Source organism: Dermacentor silvarum, chromosome 10 (assembly GCF_013339745.2).
Source record: "Dermacentor silvarum isolate Dsil-2018 chromosome 10, BIME_Dsil_1.4, whole genome shotgun sequence".
In the NCBI taxonomy this organism is placed as follows: Eukaryota; Metazoa; Arthropoda; class Arachnida; order Ixodida; family Ixodidae; genus Dermacentor; species Dermacentor silvarum.
Genome location: NC_051163.1, coordinates 139421013 through 139438998, shown reverse-complemented (window position 1 = coordinate 139438998; position 17986 = coordinate 139421013).

The following is a 17986-nucleotide window of genomic DNA, read 5'->3' as shown; positions in this document are numbered from 1 at the left end:
GTGTGCTCGAGGATACGTCAGGCGAGCCGTGGGTCCCGTGTCTGACCCGGGGGACCTGGTCAGCGAACCACTGACCACATACCACGTTATTGCACAACACTACCGCCTCGCAAGACGGACCTAACTCCCACCTCATCCCAAGCTCACCAAGGGACAAGAAGTCACCTGGCGCCAACTCCAAACGCACTCCTTTCCCAACCCACAAATATACACATACTTTTACCCTGACGTGACAGAACAAACTGCTCATTTGTGGGTCCATAGTCTATTTAAATCATATTCTCTGGGACTGCAGGGAAGATCTCCCCCCCCCCCTCGGATCTCCTGGCAGCTCCCTCGATACTCATGGACCCGAGCCTGGAGGTTCAACTTCGGGCCACCAAAAGAGCCGAGGCTGTAAGGCATCGCCTGGTAGCCACCCCTCATTAAGTCAAAGTAACAAAATAAAGTTTTTTCCGCCTCCTCGACTGGGGCAGGGCTCTTGTTTTTTTTTCGAACGGCGGTGATTAACAGCGGCGCCTTAACAGCGGCGCCTCCTCGACACGTGTGTGCTTTGGGAGCCCTGTGATGATGCGGAGAGCTGCTCTGTGGAGTACCTCTAGCTGTGTCCAGTGCCGAGCAAGCAGGTCATAACAGCGTGCTCCGTATATCGCTCGGGATGTCAGAAAAGCACTAACAAGTTTTCGGCATACGTCGGTACCAGCACCACCCATGCGGAAGCAGACCCGTTTTATGAGGTGCATAGTCTTGTGCCACGTCCTGCGAAGGTCAGCGAGCCACGCATCCGCTGTGCCTTTGTGATCAATAGGTATCCCGAGAACGCGCACTGGTTTTTCCGATCGCTGCAGTGTTTCGCCTCCGAGCGTGAGGGCAGCTTCATCTTGCGCTGAGCCTCGGATCACCACGTACGTTGTCTTCTCTGGAGATGGCCGCATACCTGTTTGTGGAAGGTAGTGGTCAATAACGTCAAGTGCCGCCTGCAGGGTCTCTCGCTGATTGTGAATCGGTCGTGACGCAGTCCATAACGTGATGTCATCTGCGTAAATGGTGAAGCCCAGTCCGGAAATAGCCTCTAGTCGCTGAGCCAGGCCTATCATAGTCAAATTAAAGAGCAGGGGTGACAGTATGGAGCCTTGCGGGACTCCCACCATGTTTGGGTAAACCTTCCCGACGTCTCCGTCTACCCGTACGGAAAAAGTGCGATCTTGAAGGAAAGAGCGCACAAGGTTGAGTGGGCGGCCTGTGATTCCGTGCCTCTCTGCTGCTTCGATGATGGCCTCATGCGTAACAGTGTCAAAAGCTTTTCGGAGGTCCACCGCCACGAGGATGGTCGGATGACGGTTTCCTCAAGCGACCGTCTTTCGACGCAGTACACCTTCCTTCACAAGCAGGAGGCTGTCATGGGTTCCAAGGTTTGGTCGAAACCCTGTCTGTGCTGGATGGAAGCGACCCTCTGTTTCTAGAAAGTGAGATATGCGCGTCAGGGTCATTAGCTCAGCCAGCTTACACGTAGTAAGTGTGAGCGATACTGGGCGCATGTTCGACAGTACATCTGGCTGTTTGTTTGGTTTCGGTATGGGTGTGACGATCGAATGCTTCCATCCTGCTGGGATTTCACCGTTGACCCACACTGCATTAATCTCATCGAGAAGTTGCTTCTTTGCGTATTCTTCAAGATTCCGCAGAGCCGCCCACGTCACGCCGTCATGGCCTGGTGCACTGCGCGCGTTTATAGAAGAAAGTGCCTGTTCGAGCTCGAAGAGCGAGAATGGGGCCTGGAGGCCTTCGTCGGTCACTGGCTGCGTTTTCCGGTAAATGTCGGCGTTCGGGGACCTCGACGGTTGGGGAAAGAACGTCTTCGCGGCATCATCTTGGAGCTGGGTGACTGACTGGCCAGTTTTGAGCAAGACGTTTGAAATAGCACTGCGTGTTTTACGCTGACCTGTCATAGCCTTGAACGTGTACCACACCTTGTGGAGGCCAGTTCTTTCATTGAATGATGAGCAGTGCTGGCTCTAACGTTCCCGATACAGGCGCTTGGCGTATCTTCTTGCGACGGCAGTGCGACGTCGAAGTCGCACACGGTCGCGATGTCGTCGGCCATTCTCTACGTACATCAACTGTGCTCGCTTGCGCGCATCCCAAAGGTTTAGCATGTGTATGTCCGGCGCCGGTGCATCAGCTTTTACCTCCGTCTTTGTGGTGGCCATTCGCAGGGCGTGTGACGCCCGCTCTCGCACGAATGAAGTCTTGGGCTGCTCCGCAAATGCTCTTCTGTAGGCATCCCACCTGATCGAACGCACAGTGCGGCCGGCCGCACATTTTCGTCCCATGTTCAAAGTAATCCACAGTGGATAGTGGTCGCTGCCCCAAGCGTCTGGATCGCATCGCCAGTCTTTCACGTAGTCTGGTGTGGACAAGGTCAGGTCCGGGGTCGTGTTACGCTGTCCACTATGCAGCGCGGCTCGGGTGGGGTAGTCGGTGTCATTTGCGAGCACTAAGTCAGTTGTCTCCGTGGCATCTACGAGTGCCGTTCCACGGGGCGTGTGATAATCATAGCCCCACTGCGGATGCTTGGCGTTGAAATCGCCACCTATGAGGAAGTCGTCGTTTGGGTCACATCTGCGCAAAGCGCGAATCCATGTGAACGAACCGCGTGTGCGGGAGCTAACTTCCGGGCGCATGTATACCGATACCAGTACTACATTGCGCTTTGCGATCTTGCAACGGACAGCTACCACTTCCTGCACGGCAGTCGACTACTTAGACGTGTCAATCTGTGTTTGCGGAATGTCTGTGCGCACAAATACCGCTGCTTGTCCCCGTATCACAAATTCGTCGGTTGCACCGGCGATACCATTGGGCTGCGGGGTCCGGTGCCGTTTCCTGTTTCGATGCTCTATTGACGGTTGGTAATAACCATTGAACATTCGTAGTGTCGGATCTGTACCATTGGTCTCTTGCAGTAGAAGCGCAAGAGGGCGTCCGACACAGTCAAACAAGAGGTTCAGTTCCACCGCACAGGTTCCCAGCCCCCGACAATTCCACTGTAGCACGTGCGAAGTGGGACCGTCGAGAGCTGTACGCGAAGCTGGGTGGCTACTGACGCGAGGCGAAGAGCTGCTGGAGCAAGCCGTATTGTCGCTGGAAGTGCTGCTCCTGCGCTTGGAGGAGAGGATGCAAAATTTGTTGTACCAGCAGAGCCAGGTCTGTCTGCTGTGTTATGGTAGTAGAGGCTGGTTTTTGCGTTTTAGTGGGTTCCTGCGGATTACATGGCTGCTGCTGCCGCTTGGAGCGAAGCCGTTCGAGTAGAGCTGCATGCCTTTTATTGCGATAGCAATTATATGGACACTTCAACCGGATTTCTGCCGTCAGCGTCGCCGTCGTTGTCGCCGTGAGGTTCCCTATAGATAAGATCTTCGCCGCGCGCCGTAGGCCCGAGCGGAAGCGTGCGGGGACGCGCGCTATCACGGAGAGCGAACGCACTCATCTCCCACGCGCCAGCAATGAAGTAGGAAGCCAGCGCCGGAGGGAGCGGGGGGGGGGGGGGAGCGCACTTCTACGCTGCCAACAACTGCGCCTGTCCCCATCGCCACGGAGCTGCCCGGGATTTCGAAGAGGCGCTCGCCCGCTTGCGCCCTGCAGCAGACGGCCGCCTGCCTCCTGGACGAGACCCTCGGAGACCACCTCCTGGTGTACGTCGACGGTTCGGTGGTACCGGACACCGGCTCTGCCACGGCGGCCTGCACGGCACCAGCCCTGCAGAAGAGCAGGCAGTGTCGACTGCCCAGACACGCCAGCTCGACTGCAGCGGAGGTGGCAGGCCTCCACCTGGCCGTCGACCTACTCTCCGAGGAGCTTCCTGGGGTACCAGCGGCCATCCTCTGCGACTCCAAGGCAGCCCTCCTCGGCCTGCAGAGGCCAGAAAGCGCCAGCCTTGGAGTCGCACTGCTGTCTACCCGGCTGACAGCGCTGCAGGACGCAGGCCACCCGGTGTCCCTGCACTGGATCCCCGCCCACGTAGGGATCCCGGGCAACGAGGCAGCCGACACCCTGGCGAAGGACGCCCACCACACCACTGTGCCCCTCAGTCGGGCCGTGACGGAGGGCGACTTCACTGGACTGAGGCTGCGGCGACACCTGGCGACCCACCACCCAGACAAACGGGTGGCACTGGGATGCCCCCCACGACCACTCCCCCAGCGAGGCCTGGCTCGCAGGGAGACCTCGCTCCTTCTCCGGCTCCGCATCGGCTGCAGCTGGACGGCAGCACGCAGCTACCGACTGGGACGAGCGACGTCCCCGGCCTGCAGCTCCTGCGGGGAGCCGGAGACGATCGAACATCTCCTGCTGGCCTGCCCGGCGTACCTCCAGCAGCGGGGCCCACTCCTGCAGGAGTTCCGCCGCCTGGGCCTCCCCTCTGGCAAGGAGGAAGATCTCCTCTTCCCCGGCCGACACCACCTTTCTGCACTTCGAGGCGTCGTGGACTTCCTTGACTCGTCAGGGCTCTCCGCACGCCTCTAAGGACATTTCTACAAGCGGGAAGGCCTCACGGCCTCCCACCCCACCCCGGGCCTGACCGGCCTGGCACAACACCCCTGCAGACTCTGCAGCACACCAAGGCCTTCCATCTCGGCCTGATACGTGCCGCCTATGCCTGCCGGTTTTGGTTCGCCCAGCCATGGCGACTCCACTCTATCCCTTCTTTCGCTCCCACTTACCCCTCCCCGTTGGCGCTGAGCCGTGCTCCCTCAAGGGCTGCAGAAGATAGCGCCAACCTTTCCCTTTCCCTCAAGAACCACTTATCATCATCATCTGCGCTCGTCGCTCTCGTCAGCACCGTCTCTTATCTCCACACGGCTCTGACCTTTATGCGCCGTGCATTCGCCGCTCAGTTTCCGTTGAAGCGATAGACCGCACGTACCTTCGCCCGCTGCGGCGTATGCTTGCTGCCAGCGTTTTGACAGTCGTTCTCTGCAGTCATTCAGTGTGATCTATTCGTGTTTGTTTGTGCGCGCTCACACCACGCTTGTTCATTCAGTTAGTAATAGTCGGGCGACATTTTCCAACGCACGCTACACATGCAATGCTGCCCGGATCGGCAGTGCAGCGCTACAGGTGTGTCCCTTCGCACGCGCTGCCCACGGGAAGCGCTTCTCATCAACACCACCGTTTCACACGCGCCTTCTCGTGGTCATCGAGTCTCTCTTCATGTCGGTCTACTTACGCCGCAGCACACCTGCTTACTTAATCAGCTCATGTTTACTACAATTCATATTGCTACCAAGGCCGCTCACCTTACTTCGAATGACATTGCTGTGTTGCTATCGCATTCATTGCTTCGCCCTTAGGGCGAAACTGTGACATTTTTTTTCATTATCTTCTAACTTCCGCCGCAGTTCGGCGTTCTGTCGTACGAGTTCTGCGACCTCAGCTTCGACACTATCTTTCGTTGGGTCGACCAGCTGCGATGGTGAAGGTGGCATCGGGGTGGTACAATGCGAAACGTTCGCCGGCTTGGAAGCACTTGGTCGAGTTTGCTTGAGTGCTGCTGGGTAGCTGAGGTTGGAGCCGCTTCCTCTCGCAGTCGTTTGTGCGCAGTTCTTTGAAACAATCTCGTTCACTGCTTCCTTTAAGGTACGTGGCTGCGTTGAGACGTTCTCGTCCTCAAGTCGGTGCTGCGTCGATTTAACGTCATGGGGCTGGACAGTTGTGCGGAGGCTTCTCGATCGGTGCACGTCATGCCTTTTACGATGAGAGCGGGGCCGTGAGCGGATTTTCTTAGCGAGGTTTGCGTCTAACTTCAGTTTCGCTGGACACTTCGGGTCAGTAGCCGTGTGACCTTCTTCTTCACAGTTTCGGCACTTGGGCGTTGTCTGTTTGCATTCATCGCCAGCACTGCTTCCTTCGTGTGTCTTGCCGCATGTAGGGCATACCGCTTCGTTCGGACAGACATCCTTTTTATGTCCAAAGCGATGACATCGTTTAGTCACAATGCTTTTAGATTCGTAAATTGAAACCCGGGTGATGCGGCCGTAGTAAACAACAGTGTTAGGGGGGTGGCGTCCTTCAAATGTCAGCAAACATGTCCCACGCTTTCCCATTGGGCGCGCGTCAAGGATACGTCGGTGCTCACAGGTCAGGGCTGCGCGGAGTTCAGTCTTCGTTTCATTGCAGTCGACGTTGTATATTACGCCTCGGCACATGTCTCGGCCGGGTGCCTGATAGACTTGTACTGGTATCTGCCCGCGGTTCACGTCAAGTTGCGAAAGCTTGAGAAGCCCGTCAGCTTGCCTCTTGTCGTAAACGAGCAATCTTATGGTGTTAGATGCTGGTTGTAACCCGTACGTCAAAGGTCTGGTGTTGACGGCAGCGGATGCGGCCGTCACGAAGTTGCAGTGGAGGTCCTTGCTTGATACAGTCGTGAGCGCCACATTTACCCGTGGTTTCACGACTAGCACGAAAGCTTCTGGTAGTGTTTCCTTCTCGGGCCGTGTTTGGTTGTGCTTACGCTGTTGCACTTTCCACGCTCCTCCGTCGCCGTAATCGTCGAACGCGTCCTGGGAGAAGCCTCCGGCGTCTCGACTGGCCTCTAGCTTTTCAGCTGAGGATGCGTAAGAAAACAGTTCTTGAGACGCGGGCGGTACAGTCTCTTTTTGTCGTGGCGTTGTCACATCAGATTGTTGGCTTGAAGACGACGGTACTGCTTGCGTTTGCATGTTGTCTTCGTCGCTGGAAAGGGCGGACGCATCTTCGTAGACCGATGACGTGAAAGAGTCGCGCCGCGTTCGTTTTGATACCGTGCTGGCCGTCGTTGAAAGGCTTGCAGAGCGGTCTCTTTCACGACGGTGGCGGCTGCGGCTGCGCTCGTTGAGTTCCCGATTGTTCTTTCGTCTCTGGCGTTCGCGTCTATGTTGTTGGTCAGCGGTAGCATGCTCACATCGTTCTTCATGGGCCTCAGCAGAGCGTCCGATGGTAGACGCTCCTGGAACGCCTTCGGGACGCTGCGTAGTCGCTTCGATGCTCAAATCTTGGGCTGGCGCCGTCAAAGGTGATTGTCCCGGTTGTTGTTGTTCATGGTCAGCAGATGGTGGTAGCGTCGATGACCCGGGCTCGGCCATCAATGCCGCCGTGGCCATGCGTCAGGCTTAGCAAGGCCACCCGCCGGTGCGAAGAAGCGGCCGTAAAAGGGCCAACAAGCAAAGCACCTTTCCGAGGCTTGTCTCGATGCGTGGCCGATCCAATAGCGAAGAGGATGTGCGACAGCAGGAGGTGAAAACGCGAACAGCTCGCAAACGTACGCTCGCATCCGAACCGGAAGTTGATCTGCCCCCCTATATATAAAAAAGTTGCAGTGGCTTAGCTCGGCTATGCCAGGATATACGTAGCGTTAGCAAAGGTTCAGCTGATTATTCTTAGCTTTCCTGGTTGCCTCCTACGCTCAACCGCTAATTGCCAGGCAACTACTTCGGGATTCGATGAGTCAAGCTTCTCCGTTCTTCTGCGCTGTTGAGCAGCATTTGCGCTCTCCTTCTCCATGGCTATACCACACTGGCAAACGTCAGTCAGAAGCGCAGCGGCTCCAGCGCAGTGTCAGACGTCGACTGCACAGCGAGCGCGCGCCGGCGCCAGTGCGTCTACCACGGCTACGACGTCACTCCTCTGGAATGCGCAGACCGGTGGCGGTGAGTCGCGCGCGGCGGCGGCGGAATGCGTGAGAGGTGCCGGCTCCGCTGGCACCGGTGCGCAAGCCGTGTGACATCACCGATCCTTGCGCATGCGCAGCACGGCTCTTGATGTGCCGCGCGAAACGGGCTTGGCTAGGCCAGTGTAACTAACGCTACAAAAGTTGCGCCATCCACTTCCCTCCTCCTCCGTTCCACTATCGCGCTCGGCGCGACCAGCGTGATCGAGGCGCGATATCGACAGTGGCGCCGCCTGCGTCGGGCCTGCCGTGGCAGACGACAGCTAACGCGCTACCAGAGGAAATCCGAGGAAAACTTCGATCGCGCCCTGCGGAGAAGTTTTTGAAGCGCGATTTTGCTTCGTCAGTCAGTAACTGGTCCTAATGATGCCGTTTTGGAAGTAGCAACGCGACGATGCGAGACGGCGCAAATATCAAGTGTGCAGCAAGCGTTTGCGCACGCCGCATGGTAAACAAAAAAAGCCTTTTGCCCTCGCCTTGTCAGTTGCGGCAACTTAAGGCGCAGCAGCATGCCATCACAACGAAGTTCTTGTCCCTAACACGTTTGATCCGTTTGTGCGTACAGCACTTTTGTCGCACAGGCCCGAGAATGGCAGTCGGAGCGCGCTGGAAAGAAAAAAATATACAAAAGCGCAACGCGTGCTTCCACGTGACACGGATTGGCCAATGGGGGAGCGGAGGAGGCTGGGGCGACAGGAGGCGGCGAGGGGGGAACGCCGGGGTGAGCGCGGTGGCGGCAATGATCTTAGAAAGGCGCTACTTTTAACACGAAAGTGTTTTATGCCGGGGTCCACCAAGACTTCACTGACGTATTTCCGTCACGGAAATACGTCATAGAACATAATACAAAGAAAGAAACCAGAAGAAAAAGTTCCACAAACATGCAAAATTTCGAAATCGAACCCACGACCTCTCGGTCCGCGACGATAGATCGCCGAGCGTTTAACCCATTGCGCCACAAACGCATTTGCAGAGAGCTACACAGACGCGCCTTATATATCTAACACTCCTCCGTGTACCCGCGCTCTTGCTCGGGGCGGTGCCGCCGCCTACGAGCAGAAAAGAGAAGTACTGCATTATGACACTAACGCGCACCGACAGTGAACGCTTCGGTGGTCTCAGCACTACGACTATAGTGCCTAGAATATACTTACTAGTGTGCCGACCGCGGGCTTTCCGGTGGCACGGAGAATGATGCCTTCCGCCGGCGGCCACCAGACGGCGATAGCCGTACGGACCGTGCTATGCCGAGCGGCGTCTCTAGCCAACGCGCGCGTGTGCGACAGACGCCAATGGGCTGTCCCAGCCCGTTTCGTTCTGCGGAGCGTTGGTTGAGGTGCAAAGCGTAATCGAAAGAATATGATTTCGTTGCACTTACAAACGATCGTATGCACAGTTATCATTATAACGCTACACTATACGGGGTGTTTCTTCGAAAAATACGTTTCACTTTCGTGTTCTATACCGATTCCTATATAAGAGGGATCAACCACATTTTTTTATATATAGGGGCTTTAGCTATCGCTTGTTCGTGATCTCGCGAAACCCCCGCGCGAAGCTGTCTACGTGCGCAAGAAACGCACGTAAAAACTCGAATCTCACGTACGTCCGTGAGACCAGTGCGCGGCCGCTACGTTCTGAGCATGCGCACTGCTTACACGTAGAAGCTCTACGTACGCAAAGCCTCTACGTGCGTGTAACTAAAACTGTCTAGCATCTCTGGGATTGCTCCACGCAAGAGGCCACGTTTCTACCAGAAAGCTCGCCTTCGTGCATAGCGTTCGCCGCCAGTGTTTCCCGGTAACCATTACCACGGGCGCTGGATAAAAAAACAAAAGCCTTTTTTTTAATTCAGCGGCTGTGCCATTACGGTTGCTTAAGCTGCAGTTGTCGGGAAGCGTGGGAAGCAGTCAGGGATCTTTGAGTGCTATCGCATTCCACTCTTAAAAGCGAATCTTAAGCGTCCTCCCAATTTTTTATTCTTAGTTCAGCCAGGGCACGTGTTGCGGCGAACGATGCGTACAGTTCTGCGATGGCCGAGGCTGAGGGTGGTGCTGGGGCTGGGCAATATATCGAATTCCTTAGAAGCAGGAATTGCGGGTACGAGGCAGACGCATCTGTTGGAGATGCTGTGCGTATCCGAAGAATGCATAGAATTGCGTCGCGGTTCCGTGGGTGGGAACACCCTGCCTCATTTGTGGCTCACGTGACCGCTCGAGTGTGTAGCTGTGGGCGGACTAGAGCTGCTGCCATGCAAGACGTGCGTTGTCTTGCGTGTGTAGATTCTCGGCCAGCAGAGCCGAAGTGTACTCGCCGGAGTATGGCACGCGCCGATCGAAAGAGTCGCTGAAACGTCGAGGGTCGCTGAGGGTGTCGAAGACCGTGTCCTCGCAGAACGCTCCGTGATAGTAGAGGCACGGAAAGTTCAGGGGTGGGTGGAATATCCGGGTGCAATGATGGCGCTGGAGCGTCGTTTGTAATGTGTGAGGAAGTGGCGCGCGTTGCGGCGTCGGCTCTATTGCAACCGGCACGCGTGGGGTCCGGGTGGTCGCCTGCTGTTGTTGGCCTCGTGCGTCGCAGGTTTGTTCTGAGGACGCAAGGTGGAGACCACAGGAGGTGTACGCGACACTGTAGGCGGAGTTGAGGACGCGCGTGCGGTCGTCGAACCGTATAGAGTAGCTGCCGCAAGAAAGCGTTAGTCTGCCTGTATAAATGGCGTGACATGGGCGGGCGGTGCCACCGCTGCGAGACAAGGTGTGCTGTGTTGAGACGTAGCCGTCGCGGCAGAAGAATCGCTGGTTGTATGTGGCTTGTGAGATGGTGGCGATTCACCCCGGCTGCTACCTACAGTGGTCTCGGTGAACACGCCCGACGTCGGGCAGGTTTGTGGTACCCTGAGGTTCCTGGGAGGAAATCAGAGGTTTTGCTACCAATAAGAATGGCTTTTGAGAGCGGTGAGCCAGGATTGCCTTAATCCATTAAAGAATATTGGGATCAATGACTAAGTGGATAAGTTTTAGTATTAGTCTTTTGTGCGCTAATTTATCGAATGACTTCGAAAAATCTAAGAGATAGCGAGGTTAGCGTGTAAATCGTGAAGGAAGGTGGCCAGTTGAGTTTCGCAAGACATTCATTTGCGGAAACCATGCCGTGAAGGGTTAAAGAACTGGATCGAATTACGATAATTTATGATATGGGAGTAAATGACGTGTTCCATGACCTTGCAAGGAACGCTGGTTAGGGAAATGGGTCGGTAGTTCAATGGCGAGTTTTTGTTACCTGCTTTGTAGATTGGAATAACTTTTTGCACTTTCCCGTCCTGGGGTAAGCTGGCAGTAGCGAGAGACTGTGAGTATAATAAACAGAGATAGGCATTAGAAATACATTTAGTGTTTGTTAGGAACTTTGAGGTAATATCATCGATACCAGATGATGAGGAGAGTTTAATAGTTTCAATCTGAGATGCTATGCACAATAGGTGGCATTTGCGGTGCAATGGGTGCGAATAAAAAAGAACATAGTGCATCACTTTTTACTGTATAAGCAGACTAAAAGGTACAATTAAATATAAAAGCACAGTCCTCATCAGAAAATACCTCATTGAATTCGTTTGTGAGACGGGTATGGTGAGTGCGGGTATTGTGAGTGTTAATTACCTCCCAAAACTTTCTAGGATTATTTTTTAATAGTTTAGGCAGGTCGACATGAAATAATGAATATTTGGCGCAGCAAATTCCTTCCAAGTAAGTACTCTCTGCGGCGTAGTATTTTTCCCACGCGTGCGCATTGCCTTTCAGTTTCGCGGCACGATAAAGCCGCTTCTTTTTATTTTCTAACCTTTTTAGTGGTTTTGTAAACCACGGATTTTGAGAGTTAGCGCGGAAAGTTATTTTAGGAATAATTTACAAGCTCGTCTATTTTAGTTTTGTAGAGGATACAATTGTCATTAACGCTTCAGTTCTGAAAGTTAGCTTCAAGATGAGGAAGGAACTCAATTAACTCTTCATTTATAGCTTGATAGTTGGCTTTGTCGTAGAGTCGGATAGTCTTTTTAGAAGTCTGGCGCGGAACTCTTGTCAAGCTAAATGCGGCTTGCATAACTTTACGATCACTAATTTCTTTGAGGTAAGTAATTGATAAGAAGCTTTCCGGACTGTTCGTGAGTACTAAATCCAAGATGTTGGCCGATTCCTGCGTGATGCGTGTTGGTTCTGATACTAATTGCGTGAGGTTAAAATTAAGGCAAACGTCAATAAACTTTGTTTCTTCGGAGTTACTAATTATGGAAACTTGGTTATGCCAGTCAATGCTTGGATAGTTAAAATCACCGCGAAGTAGAACGTTAGCATTAGGATGCACTTCAACAAGCTGGCTTAGTATATTATTGAGTTTCTCTGGGAAGTTTGCGTTGTTTGGGGGTGGTCTATAGCATACACTCAGTATGACTGTTTTGGCGTAGCGCGACATAATAACCATACTATTTCTAGGTCAGACACGGTATTACTAACGGAGCATGTCAGCCGCTGACTTGCAGCGATGAGAACGCCTCCCCCTCGGGTTTGCGGTTATTCCGAGAAAGATTGAAGTTTGGCAAGTCAGCCCAAACTTCAGCGTCGCTGACGTCATTAGTAAGCCAAGTCTTTGTTATTACCAAAAGATTACTTGTAGATGAGGAAACAAGATTAGATATGATTTCTCGTCACGGCACGCATCTGCGTATGTTTGTAAAAATGACGGAAAACGAAAGTTCACTTGAAGGGGTGGCATTCGTATGAAAGGGTGTTTTCGGTTTTCGAGATGATTGCTAGGAGGTGCATTCTTTTACCGTTTGAGATGATACGTGCAAAGGTATAACGCTGCGATCCGATGAAAAGCGTTTTGAAACGAAGGGAAAATGGAACCAACTTTAACTTGGCAAATGCAAGATGGTGTTGCCGCGCGCTGCGGACGGCACTGGAAAAATCTCCCACGCTGAAGCCGGTTCATTTGAATTTACGACCACAGGAAGGAGCTGAGCATTTAGTTTTATGAAAAGCGAATTTAACTATAATAGGCCTGCATCGGTTATGGGTGAATTTACCGAGACGGTGTGCACGATCAATATCTTAAGGATCTATGTTGATATTCAAGTGGTTGCGACAAAGGTCAATGAGTAGTTGTTCCGATTGGGTGAAAGTTTCTTTTGTTTTGGTTTCCGAGATGCCGTAAAATATGAGGTTGTTCCTTCGCGAGTAATTTTCGGCATCATCCAGGCGGGCTTCAAGGTGCGCAAAGCAAGCCAGCTGTTTGCGCAGTATCTGCCCGCAGGCTGTCAATGTCTGTTCTAATTGATAGAAGGCTTTGGTAATGGTTTTCCAAGTCGCTTAGGTGTTGGCTTACGGCTGATGATGTTTGTTCTGTAGTTTGTAGCCTAATTTTCAGGTCTTTAACTTCTGAAATTAGCTCTGACTGTCCGGCAGTTAGTTTTCGCAATTCAGCCAGTACGGCAATGAGATCCGGACCAGGGTGAGATTCCACATCACCAGCCAGTAACAACAGGCAGCGGATTACATCACCATTTCAACAGCGACAGCAAAACAACACCGTGCGCCCGATAGCTGCACTAAGAAGTAATCGCTCGTCTTCTTAGAAAACGGAGAATACTGTTTACAGGCCTGTGTGGCGAAGACCAAATGATTAATCGTCACCGTTGTGGCGCAGCAACCAAGCCCATGAAGTGCTGAGCGCGGGTCGCGTTCGTTTATAGGTAGCGAAACGGGGCCGTTAATGACGATGGCGCCTCAAATGCCGAACTGAGGGGCGGGTGCCCGACAGACAGCGCCGCTGGGTCGACCGGTGTTGCGCCGAAGAATTCCATGTTCAGTGCACATTAGCGGGCCTGCTAAAGAGCGGGTGCGGCAGGCAAGAGATGGCAAGAAGATCTGGGTGATTACCGGAACCTGTGTGGCGAAGACAAAAGAATTAGTCGCCACCGTTGTGGCACAGCCACCAAGCCCAAGGTCGATTAAGGTGGATAAAAAAGATTAGGGCGGATTAAAGGTAGATTAGGGTAGAGTAGGGTAGATTAAAGGTGGATTACGAAGTATAAAGGTAGATTAGGGTGCATTTAGGTGGATTAAGGTAAATTAAGGTCGACTGAGGTGGATTAAGGTGCATTAAGGAGGATTAGGATGATATTGAAGAAGATATCCCTCTCTATAAAAGAAATTAAGCAGCTCGCACCTTCCCTGCCAGCTTTAGAAGCCACGAACCGCGTACACTAGTCCAATGCAACTAGGAATGCTTGTATCCTTTTGACCTCTTCGCCCGTCTTTTTGAGTTCAGCCAATCAAGATGTAGGATTTTGAAGGGTACATCCAATATTCCGGCATGACAATTTTGTTTCTACACGTCCTGAACTTTAACTGTGCAAAGTTGGTGGTTGTGACACGTCTTTATGTATTTGTCGAGATCTGTATCCATGCCTTTCCACGTAAATCTTTGCGTTAACTTTCTGTGCTTTAGTGAGTCCATCATGGCCGCCCGACTCGCGAGTGTCCGACAGTAGAGTCGCAGTATGTCTTTGTCCATCATTTTGTCGACCTCTTTCTGTATGATGGCCCTTTTTGTTGCGGATACACGATGTGGCCGCCTATGAATGGGGCTGGCGTCACCGGTGTTGATGTGATGCGTGGCAACAGATGTCTGACCAAGTGGATGGTCGTCCAAATCAAAGATATCCCGATAAGATGACAGGAGGTGACGAAGAGCTGTTGTTTGCTCGGAAGGAAGGTCAGGGGCAATCATCTTACAAAAATCGTCCGCAGGCGTTGAGCACGAAGGAGTGGGTGACAAAGATCAGTTGGTACTGAGGAAGGATTCAGAGGCCAAAGAAGAAATCTCAAATTCTTCCAAAGGAGTGGTAAATGCTATGGCAATACTGTGTGGCAGCACATGCGTCGAAAATTCAAAGTTGAGGATGGGCACGCGAGCGCAGTTTTCGAGGATCCGGATTAAGGTGCTCGGTAGGGCAATATTGCGTGTCAAAACCACATCAGTACTCGCCATCAGGTACAGGAGGACATTTGTAGCGGCCTGTGGAGACAGCCTTGCAAACTCAGCAGAACATAAGCGGGGTGAAGCACAAGTTGTTGCTTCGGGCAGGAAGCGGCAGATCCAGCTGTACAACACCTGCGGAGCAGTCAATTTGGGTAGAGTGTTTCGCAAGGAAGTTGAGGCCGAGAATTAGGTCGTGTGGACAGGGCTCAAGGACGATAAATAAAACAACGCTATTATGGCCCGCAATGGTCACACGTGCTGTGCACATTCCAAGAACAGGTGAAGTACTCCCATCGGCGACTCGCACAGTGCATGGTACGACGGGCGTCAAAAATTTTTTGAGCCTTCGGCGGAGAGCAGCGATCATAACTGAAAGATGCGCTCCTGTGTCAACGAGAGATGTAGCAGGAACACTATCAACTTCAATGTCCAGTAGGTTTCCACGTGCAGGCAGGGTCAACAGAGGATTTGTGGGCCGGGTCGGAGTTGCAGCTTCACCTCCGGGAGCTGCCCCGCCTAGTTTCCCGAAGGGAAGTGACCGGTTGCAGATGGGGACGAAGAGCGGTGAACAAGAGGCGAATGGTACCGATGGCCTTGCGGAGACGGGGAGCGGCTGGATCTTGGTGGAGCACTGTCGGCGTTGATTTTCTGATTTTCCTAGGTGGTGTGTAGGGCGAGAAAGCGCGATTGTCTGGTACTTGGCGGTAGTGACTCGGAGACGACCACCGAGAAGCCAACGACCAGTGGTTGCGCTAATGACGGGCGATGTGTCTAATACCGGAACAATTAAAACAGATGGGTCTGTCATCCTCGGTGCGCCTGTCAGCTGGGTTGCGACGGAGTGGCGGAAAGCTTTGCCTCTGGGAGCGAGCGGCCGGAGAAATCTGGTAGGTGTTCGTATGGAGGATCGAGCAGAGAGATTGCATGCCCAAACTCGCTATTTCCTCCCGAATGACCCCTAGTATAAGCGAGATAGCTGGTACGCTTTCCCGACAGTCGGAACGAACTGGAGCCGGAACCATCGCCTCAAGCTCATGGCGAACGATACGAGTTATATCTTCCGGTCCTGTCAGCTGAACGAATCGCGGCGGGTCTTCGCACGAAGATGTCATGGCGTTATTGGGCAATTTGTGGAAATATTGAGAGACACGGCGGCCTTTCGCTTGTTCGAAGCGCCGGCACTCCTTTATAATGGCATCCACAGTGGCACAATCATTACACATCAGGAGATTGAAGGCATCGTCTGTAATACCTTTTAGTATGTGACCAATCTTGTCTGCCTCGGTCATGTTATCAGCCTTGCGGCAAAGAGCCCGCACATCCTGTATGTACACGACAGGATTTTGTGGACGTCTGAGCGCGGCACGCAGGTTCTTTTTTTTTTTGCTGCCAACTGACGACCGACAGGTCTGCCAAACAGGCCTCGCATTTTTTCTTCGCAGACATGCAAGCTCGTTAGGTCAGCTTCATGCGTGTCGTACCATTGCTTCGCAGTTCCTCTCAGATAAAACATCAGGTTTGCTAGCATCATTTTTGGATCCCACCTGTTGTTGTCGCACACTCGCTCGTACATCGCAAACCAGTCGTCGACGTCGGCGTTGTCCGTGCCACAAAATGTCCCCGGGTCCCACGGATAAGTGAGGATATGAGTGAGAATGACCGTTGGCATCGACTGCTCAGGCGTTGTCGATTGTGTCGGTTGATCTGCCATTGTGGCGGCAGGTAGATGACGTCCACTGTGAAGTTCCGTGATGGTACCCCGCACCTTCTACCAAAATGTTGCAGGAAGAAAGCAGGCCCACGAGTGTAGAAGAATGTACATTTACAAGCGATGTATATGGCGTTCAGGCAACGGCCAGAGTGTTCGTCTTCCTCTCGTTAGTATCCCCTTCTTTCCCTTCACCGTAACAATATTATGAGAGATAAATTTTGCGTTGTTTGGGTAGATGCCATCACAGATGATTTGTAGACTCTCTCGTACATCACAAATAAGTGGCACCTCCCAAATACGTACATTTAAGGGATAAATCAACGCTTCTACAAAGATCATCTGTGGTGTATAAAATCAAGGCCAGTGTACTCCGAAGAATAATGCAGGCTCGGCAATGAATATGTTTGAAATGAATGAATAGAGGATTCATATATGCTTAAGAATGTGTTTATCGTCAGTAACGGAAATCTACACAATATTGAGAACAACCTGATTTCTTGATGTAGTACATTATTGGCAACAAATTTCGGTTCTCCGCAGCACAATCGGAGGGCTTCCCACTCAAGCAGAACAAGGGGCGTAATTTAGAGGCTGGCGCACGAGAAAATAGTACACATCCAAATTCTAAAATGTGCCGCACATACATTTTGTATATCATTAGAAGTGGGTCTCTCCGCATCCCCGACCAACTTTTGCATAGCTTACATAGGATGCCAACTCCTAAGTCAATAAGGCGAAGCAAGCTTAGGGAACCGTGATAGCCCAAATACTTCACCGACTTGAAGTATTGCTCGAGAGGGTATCATAGCGCTATGTTAATGAGATTACTAAGAGGAAAAACCAATTTCGAGCACTTTCTCATGAATCTTGTTTAACCAGGTTTCTATGGCGTAAAGTTAGTTACGTAGTGGATGATAGAGGGAGTGAATATCACGTTCCGATGCGAAGAAAGCAATATCACTTGCGTATGCATGTTTGTACGTCGTGATTACAAGGAATGGAACTGATCAGAATGTTAAATAATAATGGCGAAGTGACAGCTCCTTGAGGAACACCCCGTGATAGATTATGTTTACTCGAAGAAAAGCCTCTTAGCAGTAAGATTTCCTTCAATTTAAAAAGACAATTTGGAAACTCGAGATTTAGTAATATATCCAATAATATTACGTATTCTACACTATCGTAGGCTTTATAAATGTCTAGTGTCACAATAGCCCCTATCTGCCTCTGTCACTGTGGTAATTTTACTCTACTTTCTAAGCCCTCGTGGGCATACCAGATTGAACATGATGGTCGAAATCCAATTTGGCAGGGCCTAAGAAGTCTTTGTTCTGTACAAATTTAATCATACGGGCATATTTATTTATTTATTTATTTATTTACTTATTTATTTTTTTGAAGTACCTTACAGGCCCGTAGGTCATTGTGTAATGGTGGCGTAAAAATCTCAAGAGTGCATACAGAACGAGATAAAAAAAAAGAAATCCAAACTACAATACATGGTAAATAAAATTTGAGCACATAATCGCAGT